The sequence below is a fragment of the Festucalex cinctus genome, chromosome 8 (genome assembly GCF_051991245.1).
Source record: "Festucalex cinctus isolate MCC-2025b chromosome 8, RoL_Fcin_1.0, whole genome shotgun sequence".
Classification (NCBI taxonomy): Eukaryota; Metazoa; Chordata; class Actinopteri; order Syngnathiformes; family Syngnathidae; genus Festucalex; species Festucalex cinctus.
This window is the reverse complement of record NC_135418.1, coordinates 29,106,711-29,126,155: the sequence shown is the minus strand read 5'-3', so window position 1 is coordinate 29,126,155 and position 19,445 is coordinate 29,106,711. Positions and strand designations below refer to the sequence as shown.

General features: G+C 40.6%; 1 long non-coding RNA gene across 1 annotated transcript in view; it reads left to right on the top strand.

Annotated features, from left to right (window-relative positions):
• The first annotated feature begins 2,492 nt into the window (after positions 1-2,492).
• The window catches only part of LOC144024152 (uncharacterized), a 19,191-nt gene continuing 2,238 nt past the window's right edge, over positions 2,493-19,445 (top strand). The window contains exon 1 of the long non-coding RNA XR_013284690.1: positions 2,493-2,838. This is a non-coding gene — a long non-coding RNA (uncharacterized LOC144024152). The remainder of the gene's footprint in view (positions 2,839-19,445) is intronic.

Genomic DNA, 19,445 nt, shown 5'->3' with positions numbered 1-19,445 from the left:
AAAAAAAAAAAAAGACTGCATCAGACCTGACAAAGTTTCAATCCGTCTTGTCTCTTTCAAACACAACCCAGCAAAGGCAGAATGCATTGAAAGTAAAATTGACACATTTTGCTGGGTTCCGTGTGAAAAGCAGAAGCGAGTGTTGCTATTCTGTTTTTTTGCTCACATTTTGCAGGATCTCCATGTGAAAGTGGTTCTTGTGTGTGTGGCCTACTAAAAATTTCTGCCTTTGCTGAGTTCTGTGTGAAAGACAACTTTGTATTTTAATGACTGCTTCTCTGTTTTTGGTCCGATGTTCCAACTTTGCTGGTTGCCTGTGTTAGGTAGGCAAAATATGCGACCTTTTTCAGGGTTTTTTTTTCCCCCTCTTTGCAGGGTTCACGACTCCTAATTTGGTGTTGTTTGTTACAATGACATTTTCATCTTGTTTCTCATAAATTTAGCGGACAAGTTTTCATTGTATAATCGTCATCGTCATAGGAAGGCATATTGACAAAAGAAGCGAGCAATCTGGAAAGCATTTAAAAACTTTAATGTGCTTTAGATTTGGGAATTTTTGATGGATGATTGGGGAAAAAAACGTTTTTGGTTATTAAGTTGTCATTTGGTTGTACGGAAAACTTGTTAGTATATTTGAAAAGCCCGCATTGAGACCTTTAATTTGACGTATCACTTGATGCGCTTTGTTTTGTTTTCATTTTTAACCTGTTTGGTGACCTTTGACCTGGGCAGCACCAAAATACTTTTCAGTAAACTGTCTCCTTTTCTACTGCCGGTCTAGCAAGTTTGAAGGTGCATGGACGACATTTGTGGAAACTGTGCTGGATATATTGGACCTTTTGTGTGATCTTGAACTTTGACCTTGAATCTTTGACCTTTTGGGAAAAAGTTATGTAACCAAAGAAGCTATGTGTTAATTAACAATAGATTCTCTGCGTTACTGTCGTGGTCGTGTGTGCGTGTAGTCGAGCGCTTGTGAAAACACGTGCGAGCTGAATGAATGAATGAATGAATGAATGAATGAATGAATGAATGAATGAATGAAAATTCCCCACGCGTGTCGTTCCAGTTGCAGGATGTGTGTGCGCGTGTAAATGAATGGCGCCACAATGGTCACATGGTCCGTCAGCATTCCTGTCGTTTGTCACATGGTCGTCTCGAGGACGCTCGCCAGTCGGCCGCTCAACTTTTTCTTTTTGTCCTTCACTACTTGTGCTGTCTGTTACGTCCTCGTCCGGCTAGTAAAGGTCGTGCGTGTGTGCGCGTGTGCGCGGTAGCGTTGTGGTGAGAAAGGTCAGGTTGTTGTTGTGATGTGTGATCACTTGAATCCGGTGAGTCAGAGTGAATAAGAAAAGCGGTCGAGTTGCGTTTGTGTGCTTTTCCCGTCATTTAAATGTTTGCCTTCATCGACGCCAACAAAGACGGGGAAAAAAAAAAAAAAAGTCTCTTAGTCATTCGGATGTAAAAAAAAAAAAAAGTCCGTTAGTCACCGAGATATCAAATTTGCCTGCCAGCTGTTGTGCCGAGCTCGAGCTGCAGTTCAAACGATCCGGCTCGCCTTTTCCGGCCAATGGTTGCATTCCTGCCCGCCCACGTCCACTCTCTCGGCCAATCGGAGCGCTCGCTGGGGTATTCCATTCATTCCTTCACGCTGAGTCCCGCGCGTGTGTTTGTTTAAGCTTTCGCTAGTTGACCAACTTCCTTTTAATGTGGACTTCACTTGTGACTTTTTGCCTCCTTTGACACTTTCTGGAATCCTTTATTTGCTGAATCATTCTGTTGCCTCCTATCTTATCATTCACTTGTTTCCTTCATTTGTGTGCTTGTTTTGCTTGCTACTTTGGCGTCGTCCCTTTTGGAACTTCACGTCTCGCATGCCCTTCGCCTGTTTGTCCCTCTTTTTTTGTCTCCTCGTGTCTTCACTTGTGACTTGATGGTTGCATTCCATCGTCACGGGTGAGCGGGGAGGGCACTGATAATAAACATAATAATAATAATAATAATAATAATATATGACTGGATAGCCGATAGGCCAAAACTTTTGTAGTTGCGAGGCCGCCATATTGCTCCTCCCAAGAAACGTTTCTCGCCATACGATGCTATATATTTACAGTATCGAAATTGGAGAACATTTGAGAGAGTGTCTTAGTAGAAACAGCATGATTTATGCTGTTTTAAATGTATTAAACAGTAACAAGGACTTCAGGGTAGACATTGTAAAACTTGCCTTCATATGCTTAATGATGTTTTTTAGTACAGGAGGAACCTTGTATTTTTTTTAATTAAAGAATTATAACTATTAACTCAACAAAAGATGCCAAATCTTCCAAATCTAATATTGGTGTCTAAGGAACTGAGCGATAAGAGAAAAAGGGGTTCTTCAAAGCAGTACATACCGTCTACTTTTATTTTTTAGTTTTTTTATTTATTTATTTATTTATTTATTTATTTATTTATTTATTTATTTATTTTTTATACGGTATAGTTGGCACAGTAGTCTGCTCGCGAGGTGGGAGTAACAAGATGGCCGCCCTGTGGCTTCAACGGCTCGCGGCTATCCAGTCATCTATACAGGTCAGTGGGGGAGGGGCCGGTTCGTAGCGGCGGTGCGATACGATCGCTATTTATTACGACGGCACAAAATGATGACGGTGATGAAGATGAAGATGAAGATGAAGAAGCATGCACAATAAAGCCGGGTGCCATCTTGACTTTTTACGCGGCGCCCCCGCCCCTCCCCCCTCCCATTCGGCATTCCGCAAGCAACATTCCAAGTCACGTGATGTGATCGACACTTTCACGCCGGACTTCCGCAAGTCTTCCTGACGTGACGTCCATGTAGGAACGTTTTCACTTTTTGATAGATTGTGTTGTGAGTTTGAATGTATACTTTAGACTGCATGCAAAATGTTTGAGTGACACCAACAGCTGCCAGCAAATTCCTTCTGTGTTTTAACATACTCGTTTTGTGTGGAGGGGGTGGGGGGGTTTTATGACCCCCATATGGTTGTGTGTAAAGAGGCCAGTAACGTCAAGCACCAGATGTTTTTTTTCTTTCATTTTAAAACATTTTCATTTTTTTACATTTTAATTTCACAAAAGGTCTCTGGTGTTCACGGTTGGGTTTACATGTGAATATAAAAAGTCTACACGCTCAAGTCAAGTCATCGTTATTGTTTATATCGCGCTTTCAAACAGCCTAAAATGTCAGGATTTTATGATGATTTCAAAAAATGAGTCCAAGTTCAAAAACCTTTTTGACAGTTAATGTGACCAAACATGTACAACGCCATTGAAATAATCGAAATATTTTCAAGAGAGCGAGATGCTATTTGAATATCTGTCGTCATATGGGGCAACTCGGCCAGTGCCCTACGAGAACCAGCAGGTGGCAGTGTGGTAATAAAAGAAAACCTGATTACTTCCAGTCGTGATTTTATCAGTAATGTTGCAAAATGGGTGAAAATAAATCAAATAAATAACGAAGATAGTTTTACTTGACTGGATGGCGTATATTTATGTCTGGTGTATTTTGCTTGTTTTTAAGTTCTGCCTAGCAACAAGTACTGACTTTTAGATTTGAATCTACTAAAATCATTAAATTGGAAGCTTTTTTTTGTTGTTGCTTGTGTTAAAATATCTGCCACATCTTCCTGTCCTTTCTCTGCTGAGTGGGACAGTGAAGCCTCCCCCCGACCCTAAGTTGCTATGGAAACCAGTTGAGTGGCTTGTGAGTGACATATATATATTTTGGGGTTCTTGCAAATTCTGCCTAGCAACAAGCAGCAAAGTTGATAATGGCAAGTGAGAGCTGAAATGTTTTGTCAGCTGGCGTCCTATCAGCTGACTTTTTTTTTTTTTTGGCAAAAAGGGAAGGTGTACGTACACCTGAGACTGGTTGCCAGCTATGACAGGGCTATGAGGCAAGATTGGAACCCTCAACCTGGCCATTCTAAGGCCGAGGCCATCGTAACTGTGAGATTCTGTGAATGTGCACGTTTTATTGCTTTCATCTTTATTTTATATTATTAAAAGTGGCAGTTTGTTTTGTTTGTTTTTCACTCCAGCAACCTTTCAACCCGTTGCGGATTTATTGAAGTGTGCGTTTCGCTTTGGAAAGCGCACACACATTCCCTGGAAAGCGGCGGTGAGGACTCGCGTGTGTTCCTCGACTGTCCTGTACACTAAAAGTTACATAATCGCCAAAAATTGGCAACTGCCGGCGAGCGTTACGCCTTCGCTCGTGTGCGCAACAAAATGTCTTCATCAACACGTTTTCTGCATGAAATACAACCTGGAAATTATCCAATGCGTTTCTGAACCGCTTATATATTAAAAAAAACAAAACAAAAAAAACATCAAATTGCAACTTTGATCAGCGAGACGTTCCAAGTTGCAACAACGAGTTTCAGGTCTAAATCGTTTACGTTCCACCCGCCCGAATTCCAGCAAGTTCCGCCGCAGGCGCCCCCCCGAGGCGTCAATATTTGACTGAGATTTGCATGCGCGGCTGTGAGGCTAACGTCGCCGCACGGAACATTCCAGTCGGGACGGCGCTCATCCGAAAGCTGCCGCGCGGGAACCAGTCGACGCTTGACTGCTCGCCCAAACTGGCGCTAACCTGTTAGCTTTGGCGTTTAGCATTGCGCTAGTTTGACTCCGCCGGTTGAATTCATGACTCAAATCATTTGTATTGCAAATCAGTTTTACACATTTAAAACGTATGCAAATGCCATTAAGCCAGTCGGGGCACCCCCAAAAAAGATTGTAACATATTTTTTGAAAAAGAAAAACAGTCTAGTATATAGTAATACTTTAGTTAAATTGAAGGTAAAAAATTCAACAATTTTTGCGTCATGATTAGGGATGTAACGATATCCAAACACCACGATATGAAAGTCACGATATGGTAATTAACACGATAATGTGGGGAGGTTGGCGATATTAAAAAAATTCACAATAGTGTAAAAAAAAAAAAAGCGATTTTTTTTTACAATATTGTGACCTTTTTTAAATATCGTCAACTTCCCCACAATATCGTGATCATTATCGTGATATCGTATCATGACTTTTGGATATCGTTACATCCCGATGTTGCATGTTGTTAAAAGATTCATAAACACCACACATTATTGCTAGTTCTGTTAGCCCGTCTATGGCCTTTTGCATTGTGCGTTAGCATTAAGCTAACAGCCTTTTGTAAGATATAGTTGTGTGTTTTGCTTGTTTTTGGTTTAATTTGACAGTAAATCATCTTGATTTACTTTACATGACTAGGGTTATGCAAGGGCTATGTTTGGGTCATGACCGTGAGGTCAAGTGTCTGTTTTGAACCGATGTGATCGGCATCTAGTTTCAACTGGTCTTAAGTTACGTGATGTCAGGAATCTTTAATCTCTTTATCTGGTCAACAGCCAATCAGATAATACCTTGTCAGTCCTGTTACCCACATGTCTAGCCACAGCCAATCAGATCAATTCGTTGTCTATATAAGCCTGTCTGAGAAGTGTGTTTTTTTGTCGGATTGTTACCTCTGTTCCTCTGTGCAACTCTCGTTGTTTCTCGTCTCGTCAAGTTTGTTCCACGCCTCTCGATGTGAATAAATAGTTGAAATCTTCTTTGTGTCTGCGTTTTTGGGATCCAACCCCAGAACATAACAGCCCCATAACATGATAGGGGGGTGGGGTCTACTTTGATTGGGTGCAGAATAACAACAATTCATAATGCAGCAGCAGACGTCCATCCGTCCGTCCGTCCCTGCTGGGTCGGGTCGCAGGGGCAGCAGAACTTCCCTCTCCCGTCTTTCCTCAAAATCCAATCTCTCTCTCCAGCGTGTCCCGGCTCGTCCCCGGGGCCTCCTACGTTCGTGCATGACAGATGACATTTAACCCAAATATAAAAAACAAGCTTTCTTCTCAGGCTGGGCCTCAAAGAGGTGGAAAACGAAAGCGTGCGTTGAGTCATCACTGTGTGTGTGTGCGATAGCGTAAAAGGACGCATTGACTCCCCCGCAGAGCGGTTGGTCTTCGCGCACGTGTTTCCACTTTTGCTTGCAACGGACGCATCTGTCGCTCCCGCAAAAAAAAAAAAAAAAAAGCAATCAGGACAGAAACGAGCGCAGGAAGGATTTCCAGTTATTTCACGCTGTTGTCGTTTGTGTATGTATGATAAGCCATAAAAAGGAATGTAGACCATCTGTGCAGAATATCAAAGTGGGGGGGGGGTGAAGACCCACAAAAGCGACGTGTCAGCAGCTAACCTCATCTGTTCGGCTTTATTACCTCCAGCAAGGAGATTAAGAGAGGTTTTATTCGTGTCACGTTTGCGCATTTATGGGCTCCGTCGCAACTGCCGGTCTTTATAGTCCAAAGGCGACGAGTATGCAGTATTATGAAATATTTTTATGATATTTTTAAGCTATTATTATTATTATTCATTTAAATATTATATTACGCTATAAAGTCATTATTATTTCAATTTTTTCCGGATTTACTTTCTTATTCTGATGACGATCCTGACTGATTTAAAAAAAACAAAAACTCAAAATTATTCACTCCACCCCCAAAAAAAGCCCTTAAAGCGATACTTGACTCATTGAGCCATTTTCAGCAGTAAAAAGTTAATATTTTGTCTCTAATTAATGTGGTAACTTCATTATTTTTACCTTTAAAAAGTATTTTTTCGACTTGCTGTCGACTGGTGATGACATCATCACCTGTGCTGAGGAAGTAGGTAACAGACAATCATGGCTCACCTGTTTTCTGGGTTTGGTCAGTAAATTGAGCCATGATTGGTCGTTACCTACTTCCTCGGCACACCTGATGTCATCATCAGTCGACAGCAAGTAGAAAAATTACATTATAAAAGTACATTAATTAAAATATTATCTTTTGCAATGAGTCTAAAGTATCCCTTTAAAAACAAAATTGTTTAACTTGCTGGCGACTGATGATGACATCACCTGTGCTGAGGAAGTAGGTCACGACCAATCATGGCTCAGATTGCTGACCAAACACAGAAAAACATGATGGGTCGTTCTTGCTCAGCACAGGTGATGTCATCATCAGTCGACAGCAAGTAGAAAAATTACTTTTTAAAGGTATTAATTGTACATAAAAAATGCTGAAGTTTTCAAATTGGTTCTGGACAAAATATGAACTTTTCACTGCTGAAAATTGTTCAATGAATCAACTATCCCTTTAAAATTCATAAACACATTATTGTGCCTTATGAAAAACAATAATGTTGAAATCGACTGCACTGAATTAAAACCGTTCAAAGGAAATTGTGCTGCTCTTTCTGCTGTATGCACCTTGGCCACGTGGGGGCAGTATAACAGACAGTGAGACGGGCACGAAGAAGATTTTCATAACTTGTATATATATATATGCCTGTGAATATTTATATTTTACATTGTTTGTTAGCATTAATTAAGCTAATGTGGTTGCTATAAATACCCAACGAGCAACTTTTTGTTTCTGAAAACATCTGACTACTTTTCATGTTCAAGCAGCCGCGGCAGAACAAAAAAATGTTACTTCCTGTTGTATGGTAGTCACGGCGCGCTCGCTCTCTCATACGGTCGTTCTTTTTTTTCTTTTCTTTTTTTTATGTTGTTGACAAAAAGGAGACCAATCGTCACAGTTTCCCGTCACGGCGTTTGTCCGCTTTACAGCTGTCGCTCCAACGACCTGAGCGACGCCCACGTGCCCGCGGTTAACCGGCAAACGTTCTCGCGCTTCCTGCGTCGTGTCAATATTCACACGCGCGCGCACACGCAGGGTTTGTTTACAAGACATCGCGTACATTTTCTGTCGACGAATCACTGTAAAGAACAAGATTGGGTTCGCGCGGTGGACTAGTGGTTAGCCGCTAACCGTTAGCGCATCACAGTCGAGAGGTTCTCAGTTTGAATCTCGTGTTCAGTTTTTGTGTTTTGTAACATTTTGGGACATCACCGGTGGCCTAGTGGTTGTCATGTCCGCCTCACAGCCTGACGTTCTTGGTTTGAATCTCAGCTAGGTTTTTCTTGGCGTTCTTCGGCCACCTCTGATGCTGCCAAAACATGTTAGCTTAGCTGAAAATTCTCAATCGTAAATTAGTGTGAGCGTTTGTGTCGTGATGGTTGTCATTCTTCGCAGAGGTTTTTATTGTTGTGTTATTTTTCGATGCGTGGCTCCCAATGTTTGTGTTGAAATATCCGTTGCTGGTTATAAGACATCACTGCAATTCGTTATGACGCCTGTGGCGTTTTGCGCGGTTTGCTAGCATTAAGCTAGGTGGCCTTTCCTAAGATAGCGGAGTTGACTGCTTGCTATCACACAGTGGCCACATCTCAAACTTTTATAAAAATTAGCCAGTTGACGGTTAGCATCTCGTAAAGCTTCTCTTAGCAGACATATTAGCACAAAATTTTTTTAAAAATAGCTTCCTTATAAAATCATTCACTGGCAGCCATTTTCACATTTCGCAATCCCCTTCACTTCTGTCTGATTTACTGGCTTTTGACTGATTTTGCAAGGCCCCCAGAATATTGTGTTCTATTGCTATAAAAACATGGAACCCACCAAAAGAAAGGTTTGAGTCTCTTCTTTAGTCAGGGAAAAAAAGGATGTTTCTATCTTTTTTTTGTTTCACACCAAATAACATTAGAATATAGCTAAGTTTGCTCATTATTCATAAATCTGTTTAGAATTGTGGGGAAACAGCTTGTTTTCTCTGCTGCAAACCTGCTGGCCGTTTATGTAATTACTACCATTTCTTCAACCTTTCTCTGTAGTTGAGAGGCTGCATCAAAGCCTTCTGTATGCTCTGGCATTAAAAAAACAAAAAAACAAAACAAAACAAAAAAAACGTATAAATACGTTTTTGGGATACTTAAAATATTTAACATACAACGTGTTTATCCCTTTTTGGCAGCAAATGAGTTAACCATTCAAATGAGTATTTCAGATTGAATCTTTCTTCCCCATTTTCCATGAGTGGCTACAGCGCTTTTCTTTCCTTCTCCATGTGGAACGTCAAGCTGCTTCCCGATTGGCTGATAGCAGAGCTCCCTCTCAGGCCATTGGCCGGCGGGGCAAACAGTCACACATGGGCCCTCGCGCGCCGCGTCAACGCATGCACACATTGCATTGCATGCATACGCGCTGTACTATAATGAACCGCATGAACTCGCTTCCGATGTGCGTGCGTGCGTGCGTGTGCGATTCTTGGAAATGGCGAGTTCACCAACAGTGTTGCCGGTAACGCGTTACTTAGTAACGCGTTACTCAAAAAAGTTGCTTTCTAAAGTAACTAATAGTCTAACGCGTTACTTTATTCTACAAAGTAGTCTGATTAAAGTTACTGTCCAGAGAATCAATGCGTTACTCCACATTTTCATGAAGAAGGCAAACTATCTCACAGTTGTAACAGTCACAAGCAACTATTGCTAACTACGAAGATGAGGCAGAAGTCATTGATCACCACACTGAATTCAGCCATGGTCTGGTCATGAATGGTTTGCACATTCAAAACAAAAGTGATGATACTTTTACTACTAGTTTTATTAACCAACAGGCACACAACACAACAAAAAAAAGTGTGCATTATGGACCATAAAAGTGGTAAAAAAAAATAATTTATTTCCATCCTCAACTGGTCCGTGAAGCATTATGGGATGAGGTCGTCTCCGCCCTCTCGCCAGGGGGAGTGACGTCAGACAAGTTACGTTTTCAGTAGGGGTGGAACAAAAAAACGATTCGACCGAACCATCGTTCGTCAAGGGGAGCTAAACGACCGTATCGGTTACGAGTGAGGCTTTATGGTTTTCATAACAATAGCAAGAGTTCTGCGCCGTGCTCTACTTGTTTTGTTTACATTTCAGTAGCATCACCATTCAAGCTACTTCCGTGTTTCCGTGCTCGCGACACGGCGCGCGCGCGCGCAACGAGTGACAACATACAAATGGAGACAGTTAGCAGAAGCCGGTGCCGTACATCTCGGTATTTCCCATGGCTATCGAGTCCTCTCGGTGCACTTGTATGTCCCGGGCCGGCGTTGGTACTGCGCGCGAGCCAAAAAGAATAACTCCCGTGACGATCCAATGCATGGATTCAAACGACACAGGTATGTCCCACAGCCAACACACCAGCTAAGCTAAAAGCACACTGCAAGTATCTCATTTCTCAGTTTGTGGCTCTCTGTCAATGTCTACAACTAGCATGAGCAGCAGATAGGAGAACTGAGACGTGCCCGCGATTACGACAGCCCAAAAAACAAAATATAAACAGTAGTGATTCTGTGGTCATCATCGTGTCTCAGATTAAAAAAACAAAAAAAGATGTCATACATTAACCAAAAATGAAAGTGATGACAAAAGAAAAAACAATTGTTAAATACAAAAATTGTTGATTAAAAAGGGAAATGAACTTTTGGAAATATTTTTGCATATATTAAGTGGTTAAAATGTGTTTGATAGATTTATTGTTCCATAAGGTGGCTTCATATTTCTTTTGGCTGGACGGTAGGTTTATTTCATGTCTTAAATTTATGTTTCTGAAATACTTCACAATGTGCAAATATTCTGTTTAATTGTGTTGGTGTCTGTCTAAAGGTTAAATATTTATATTTAACATTAAATTATCAACCTTTTGTTTTCCTGATCCTTATTTTGAAGAAAAAAACCAAACAAACCAAAAAACAATTATAACTGTCAATAACTACTAATAAATATTTAAACTGATACATGTGTACACACTGGAATAGCGGAACAAACAAACAATAGAGGAATTTAGGGGATTTTCATTTTCAACCTGGATAGATTTTTATTTTTTGTTTTATAAAAAGTATTTACGTTACAAGAAGTCAAGAGAGACTGCCTATTTTGTTTTTCATAAAAAAAACCTTTATTTTCATGTTAAAAATGCACTTTCAATAAAGTATTTGGAACTCCGTTTCTACTGCATTATTTTTATGTTGAGATGGTGTTATCGGCAGCTGCTGAAAGTAACTAAAAAAGTAACTTTTAATCTAACTTAGTTACTTTTAAAATCAAGTAATCAGTAACGCAATTTAGTTACTTTTAAAACCAAGTAATCAGTAAAGTAACTAAGTTACTTTTTCAAGGTAACTGTGGCAACACTGTTCACCAAGAAGTGAGACTGACTGCGCGACAGCTGTTTTGCATCGCTTGTGTTCATTTGCTTGCGACCGCATTGCATTTTAGTCCAACTGTCGACGCTTCGCCAAGACTATTTTCTTAGTCAAAACGTTTTTTTTTGTTTTTTTTTTTCCATTTTCATATTCTCTTTGTTTGAAGTTTTCTTTCCAGTGGCCTCCCGCAGCAGCGCGCACACATCTAAAAAAAAGAAAAAAAGAAAAAAACAACTTTAAATGCTCATAGCTGAAAGGCTGTTTCAGCCTATTAGAAACCTGAAAGAAAAAACTGCGACTGCTTTTTTTGTATAGTACAGAGTTGATGTTGATTTACATGAAACCAGTTTTTTTCATTATCAAAAGTCCTCGAGTTTTTTTTTTTCCCTTCTTCTTTTTTTAAATTCAATTACCGGTACTTAATAAAATCATTATTTTAAATACACACACAAAAAAAGAAAACAACAAAAAAAATAAAACGTTTTTTAAAAATTTAATTAAAAAATTGGTTTATTAATTATAGTTACATTAATAATATTTTTTGTTTAGAAATAATCACAAGTAAAAATAAAATGCTAACTAATGCAGCGTCAAAAATGAGAATGAATTGCGGCAATTTTCAATTTTTTAGTCATTATGAATGACAAACATTTTAAAAATACTTAAATACATAATAAATAAATAAATAAATAAATATGGTTCCTAAACAATATTTTTGTAATATATATTTTTTATAAAAATGTTAACTCCTGTTAATCGTTTTGTTTGCTTTTTCTTTGACTTTGACTAAAACTGAATGTAGCTATAACAAAAATTTGAAGAAAAATATCAATTGACTCAATTTTGAAATGAAAACAAAACAAAAGAATTGAAACACTTTGCATGCTTGTGATTTATCTGTTTTGATTTTGACTAATTGTGCAAGAAAAAAAAAAAAAAGTAAAATGTCTTTGACAATTCCGTCACAAAACAAAATGGCGGTCAACTTGCTGAAACGACGCTCTCTCTACCTTGATTGGTTAAGACGGCTCCCCACAAGAGATTTTGGGGGTGCGGGGGGGGGGGGGCCTTAACCTATTGTTGTCTTCTTATGTGGAGGACCCCCCCACCCCCTCCGTCCACCTTCATCTCTGCTGTCACGGCCCTCAAAAATAATGGCCGCCGTTTGATCATGTGTGCAAGCGGCGATTTACCAGTCAGGACGCTTTCAAGGTTTCCGCTCACGACAAGACGGCACAATAATGAAGAGTGAGGGGATTTCCTCACACCACTTTGGGCCCCTCACATTATAGAGGCTATAAGGACCACCCCCACCCGAGCTCCGCCCCCCTCCTTCACTTTCTATAGCATTCTTTTGGAAAGGCGCTGGTGTTCTATATGGGTGGCAGTGGGACACATTCCAGGGGGGGGAAAAAAAAATAAAAAATGTCTGCTTCTCGCTCAAATATCGAATGTGTGTGCGTGTGCGTGCGTGTGGCCCACATGAAATAAGTTTGACGTTCCATCTGTTCACGTTGTTCTCAGATTCTCACGTTCTTCTTACGTTACAGCGGAAGAATTCGAGCCGACGCGCCGCCACATCTGGATTACGATCAATTCGGGGGGGGCGGACGCGTTTTTCTAAGCACACGCCCACTTATGTCTATATAAGGAGTCGTGGAGTTACGTCGTACGGCGTTTCGAATTTACGGCGCCCGTGCCTCGTCCGTCGCGACTTCTTTTGCGGTGAATTTCCCGCAGTGATCACGCCATTTTTAAAGTTATTTCAACTTGTGTTGTTGTAGTTTTGAATTTAGTTTTTTTTTTAATTGTTAGTTTAAATTTGTTTTCAGGGTTTTTCTCTTAGTTTTTATTAGTTTTAGTTATTTAATAAATGCGTAGTTTTAGTTTAGTTGTAGTTAGTTTCAGTATTAGTTTTAGTTTTAGTGTTTTTTTGTTTTGTTTTGTTTTTTAAATGTATTACCTGTTAGGGATGTAACAATATCCAAACATCACGATACGATATGAAGGTCACGATACGATAATTATCACGAGATTGTGGCGAGGTTGGCGATATTGTGGGGGAAAAAAGAGCTCATACTCAAAAAACAAAACAAAACACAATATTGTATTTTTGTACATGACAGCAATGCATATAAACAATCTGCAATATAATATAACACGTAATATTGAGGCACTTCCTTACTAATGTACGCACATATTGACTTCCTCCACATATTGACTCAGGTCACTCATTTCATCTGACCGTTTTAAACATAGAAGGGCCAAAACATGCCTTGTGAAAATTAAACTGCACTAAAAAACTAGCCACCAGAGGGTGCTAGAACTCTACAAATGGAAATCAAACACTTTTTTTTTTTTTTTAAATGTGCTGCTTTCAATATCTAAATATGGCTGCTGCGAGATGACGTCACTTGTGTGTGACACACTTTCAAACGTCCTCATTCCGGTTCATATAAAAAATAAATCACATTAAAAATCATCCCCGACGGCTCATGCATTAAATTAATTACCAAAGACGAAAATGGAGCACATTTTTGCTGTAATTATAGTTTTAGTTAGTTTTGTAAACATAAAATGTAGTTTCAGTTCGTTTTCATTTTTGTAAAAGCATTTTCGTTTTTATTTTATTTCGTTATCGAAATATGTTTGTTAGTTTTAGTGAACTAAAATAACCTTGGTTGTTACCTCCAGCAGGGGGCGTCCATCGAGCAGGTCGGCTCGCCATCAGGCACGTCACATGTTCGTGTTTGCTCCGCTTTGCCGTCCGTCAGCATTGAATGTCCGTGCGGAAACACAAAATGTTGGTTCCGCCATCTTCCAGGTGGCACAAATATGTTTTTATTTAATTACTGTACAAAAGTATTTTGAAGTAAATATCGAATTTAACGGTGAAATTCGGGTTACTTGGCCAGTGTAGGGAGGGAACTCGTCCGTAACTTGAGGACTCCCTAAATTTCTATTTGCATTAGGAGCACACATCCTAATTATTACTCTGTTTTTATGAAGTATAATATTATAGCTATATTAGCTCTATATTTCCCCATTACAAACATATCGTAAACATTTTTGTTGTTGCTGGAACGGATTAACGGCATTTCCATTCATTTCAATGGGGGCAGCTGTTTTGAGAGTCTTTTGATTGTCACAAATACAAATGAAGCTCGTAACTCAAGTCAGTGTAGCTTGTTGCTAGCCACAAATGTTACACAAAAATGGTGAGACTGAAGTTTTCACAAAATGTCTCGAATCCCCTTTTCAAATGTTTGTTGTCATGCAAATGCTCGCCGTCGAAAACGCTAAGCGGCCGTGACGACGTTCAAACGTGTCGGACGTAAGCGAGCCTCCAAAGCGCCTCCTCCCGATTGGCCGAAGCTAATTGCATTTAACGCTTGACGCCGGCGCCGAAGATTAGTCGGACGATTCCGCATTGAATCCCGAAAGCGGGGGCCTCCGCGGGAGGCGTCGGGGGTCCCGAAGAACAAGACTCCTTTGTTTGCCGGAAGTGGATCCTTCAAAGACCTTTGACCCGCTGAGGATTTCAGCTCATTAATCGGTGACCCCCGCATTTTACTCCCTCATATGCACCCCCCCGAAACCCCCTGGGGCTGGATTAAGGCCTGACAGTGATGGTGTCCCCACTACTAGATTAGGAGTCACTCCAGTTTGGTCTATGAATGGTGCCGGGTTGCATTCCGAAGGGGGAGGGGTGAAGGGGGAAGGGGCTCGTCAATGATGGCGCATCAGCTGATCCTGTGGAGCCGCATTCAAGCCGCTTGGACTTCCTGGCCCCGCCCCCTCCCCAGCCACCCTTTCTCACCTCCGTTTCAACGCCGTGTCTGACCTTATCTTTGTCACTGTGGCAGCCGGACCCCCTGCTGAGGGGCCCCCGAGAGATCACCAGCAGGAACTTTGTTTGGTTTTTTTTTAAAAGGGGAGCACATTTGGAAGTCAAACGCAAAGATGATTGCGCCTTCTCGCTAGCTAGCTACCTGTCTGTCTGTCCGTCCCTTTCACACAGACAGAGTGCGACTGAATTTACTGCAGTAACAGGACACAATACCAGCCTGTGCCTTTCACACAAAACCCAGCAAAGGCAGGTTATCGCCTCAGAGCCCAAGCGGTGAGCTTCCGCTTCCACTTAATAATTTGCTCCGAAATTCACTTTTCACGTGTCCATATTTCTATAGATGTCAAAAAAAAAGATGCCACACGCGTGTTACGGGGGTCATAAAATAATACTGCAAAGCCTTTCACGTCAATAGGAGACAGCTGCAGCGTGTGCGCTTGAGTCCGATAAATTTCATAGCAAAGAAACACGTTTCATCTTCGCCAGCGAAAGGCCGTTCGTCTGTCGCTGCCGTTCACGTCCACGTGAAGGAGCCCTCTGTGCGCGCACACACTAGCTAGCTATCTATCTATCTAGCTAGCTAGCTAGCTAGCTAGCTAGCTACCTGCCTACACAGACAGACAAGTTAGCTAGCTAGCCAGACAGACAGACCGTTAATTAGCTAGTTAGCCAGACAGCTAGCTAGCTATACAGACAGACAGACAGTTAGCTATCAAGCTAGCTAGGTCTCCATTAGAACTTGGAAGCTAACTGTCATTTTTCATACATGTGTCACCACAGTGCGTGTGCGTATGTTTGTTGCAGCTGTGCACTCATCCTTTGGCAAACCAGCCACTGTGGCTGTCACCATTTGCCGCTGCCATATGTTAGCATGCTAGCATCCGTGTAGCATTACGCTTTTGAGACGTCCCCATAACAGTTTCGATTCAAATGAAAACTGAACTACACAAAATAGATTTTCTGCTGTTGGAATTGCAGTATTGGTCAAGATCCCACATTTTGTTTTGGGGGGTTTTTCAAATGCGTTCCCCACAAGCCGATAATGAAGAAACAGCTCAATTTGTGAGCATTTTTGGATGATTTTATGAGCATGTGGAAGACTTTCACTTAGCAATTTGATTCAGTTAGTAAGCTGTGCACTGTTTGTCGTAAACATATTTGAAATTTTAGACGGGTTTTTAGTACTTTTAGTTGATATTTTGCTATGACAGTGTGGACATTTAAACGTGACAATTCCACTTATAATATCAAGAAAATTGCAAGACCCGAGTATCAAAAAATGTTTTCTCTGAAGCTCGATACCCAAGAAAGACAAAATGATGGTTGTGATGTCACTGGAGGTTTCTAACGCGGACACTTACCTCATAACGTCGGGTGTTAAGGTATCAAATGAAGAAGTAGTCGTCATTGATATTAATTAAAGAATCAGAATGATAACCACGTTCCCACTTGAAACCATTTTACAGAAAAGAAGCTCATTTTTACAGCCAGCAGTCCCGTTTACACTGTCGGAGGTGCCATTTGTTTTCCCAAGTTGTGCCATTTCTGACCCCTTTTCCGCCGTTTTCCAAGCAAACGTGAAGTCGTCGTGAAGCTGCTGGCGTATTTATGATTGCCGCCGACGTGTGAATGGTTCACGGTGTGGACGCAGGGACGAGGCGTGACTTTGGTTTGATGTGCAACAGCCCCCACGCATCAACTTCAACAAGGGCGACTGCGGCTCTCCTTGCCTACCTGTGAGGGCATCAGTAGCATAATCGCTGATGTTTTTTTTTTTTTTTTTTTTTTGCACTTCTCTCAAGCTTGTTTCCACGGAGATGCGCTTGCTAGCACTTTTCTCACTCACGCCCAAATACGAACACCTTCACTTGTGGTCTCACTTCCCATAAACGGGTCGCACTAGCAGAGAAGTCGAGGGTGGGGTCTTTTTTTTGGGGGGGGGCCCTGCTCATTCCTTGACTTTCTTTCAAAATGTTTTTGTTTTTTTTTACCCTGTTACTGAACTCTGCCCCTCCACCATGAATGTGACCCCACCCAGTGTATAAACAAGTGCGTGTGGTGCATTAAAAGAATGGGGGGGGGGGGGGGGCACATATGGGGGACCACAGCACTGCTTAGTTCACCATCCGAAGCTGGTTGTGAGGTGCATGAAAATTGGAGGGGAGTTTGCAGGGCGAAGATGGTGGTCTCCCCCAAGGAATGTGTTGTGTGCCCGAGGTGTCTATTTACAAAGTGCATTGTGCAAAACTAGTGAAGTGAGTTAAGAGGGGGCGACCAGCGGGGCCTCACCCAACCAGGCGGGGCCCCACCACCCCCACCCTCAATGTTTATTGAAGAATTGAGCAACCATCCTATTCACATTTTTAAAGAAGACGCGGTTGTACTGCAACGACTGGCCGGTCTTGCGCTCGAGTGCTCGAACGCAGCTCGTCGGTTTCAGTTTTGCAGCGATTAGCATTAGAATATAGCTAAGTTTCATCATTATTCACAAATCTGTTTAAAATAGTGGGGAGGGGAAACATGGCCCTGGTTGATCTCTTATACTCTGCTGCCACCTACAGGACGTTTTTGTCTAAACTACCATTGCTTCAAGCATTCTCTTCAGTTCAGATGCTGCATCAAAGCCTTCTTTATGCTCTAGCATTAAAAAAAAAAAAAAGCATGGCAATATTTAAAATAGAACGTATTTATACGTTTTTGGGAGCAAATGAGTTAGCTACAACAGGCAATTGGAGCGTACCCCGAAGTGTTGGAATTTGTTTCTTAACCATATTTTTTCACTTGCAGATCATTTTGTATTTTTGGAGCAAGTTTGTATCTGATAAAAACTGAGAAAATCATAGAAAAGATGGCGAAGGAGTGCAATTCCTTTCTGCTCCCACAAACCTAAATGAAAGTGACTTTAATAAGTTGAAAGTCGCAGTGGTGCCAGATGGGAGACACGGCGCCGCCATGTTGGATTTTCCCGAATCTCGCTGCAGGTCTCCCAGCATGGCTCCGCCTCCTGTTTCAAAATGTTCTGACGCAACAGTGGCGAGCAAACACAGCTGGCCAGGTTTCCCCCAAAACAAGATGGCTGATTGTCAGAAGCGGTGGGGGTGGGGGGGTTTTATGTGGTTGGGTGGGAATGCGAGTGCCTTTGGGGGGTCGTTGGGGGGGGCGGTTGCTTTAATGACTTTTACAGCCATCCCAGCGGAGGGGGAAGGACAATCCAGACAGCAGTAACGCAAGCGCTAACTTGAAACCAAACCTCAACCCTGAAACTCAAACCAGTCTTTGAAACCATACTTTAAAACCCGAACCCTAGTTTGAAACCCTTCTTTGAAAACATAACCTCAAATTTAAAACCCTAACCCTGGTTTAAAACCGTACCTTCAAACATTAGCCCCAGTTCAAAACCTTTCAAACTGGATGTATAATAGTTTTTTTTGGGTTTTTTTTAATAAACGACCATGCATAGTCAGGCTTTTTTTTTTTTTTTTTTAAAACAACCATGCACAATAAAGACTTTTTTTTTGAACGATCATGTATAGTAAAATTATTTTTTAAATGACAATATAGTAAGTGGTTTAAAAGGAACAAAAAATTAGCATGTATAGTAAGTTTCTTTCGTTTGTTTTTTTTACAACCATGTACCATGTATAAGGCGTTTAAAAAAAAATAAAATCAATGACCATGTATAAGGCATTTTGTTTAACGACCATGTATAGTAAAGCATTTTATAAAAGATGACCATGTATAGTACATTTTTTTAAACGACCATGTATAGTAAAATATTTATTTTTACGTTTAAAAGGAACCATGTACCACGCGTAAGGCGTTAAGAAAAATAATAATAATTGACCATGTATAGTAAGATATTTTTTTAATGACCATGTATAGTAAGGCATTTTTTTTTTTTAAATGACCATAGTAAGGTGTTAAAAAAATAAAAAATAAAATATGACAATGTATAGTAAGGCGTTTTTTTTAATGACCATGTATAGTAATGCGTTAAGAAAAAAAAAATGACCATCTATAGTAAGGCATTTTTTTTAATGACCATGTATCGTAAGGCGTTAAGAAAAAAAAAAAAAAAGACCATGTATAGTAAGGCTTTTTTTTTTTAATGACCATGTATAGTAAGGCGTTAAGAAAAAAAAAATGACCATGTATAGTAAGGCATTTTTTTTAAGTAAGGCGTTAAGAAAAAAAAAATTGACCATGCATAGTAAGGCATCTTTTATTTTTTCAACGACCATGTGTAGTAAAAGGCTGATTTTTGTTGTTGTAAATGACCATGCACAGTAAAGTGTTTTTTTTTAAACAATGTTTAATAAGTTAAAACGGTCATGGATAGTAAGGCTTTTTTTATTTTTTATTTTTTAAAACGACCATGTGATTAGTATTTTTATTTTCCTATTTTCTGAATCTCTTGGAATTCTTAAACAAGTCACTTGAATGAAGCACAATTAAATGG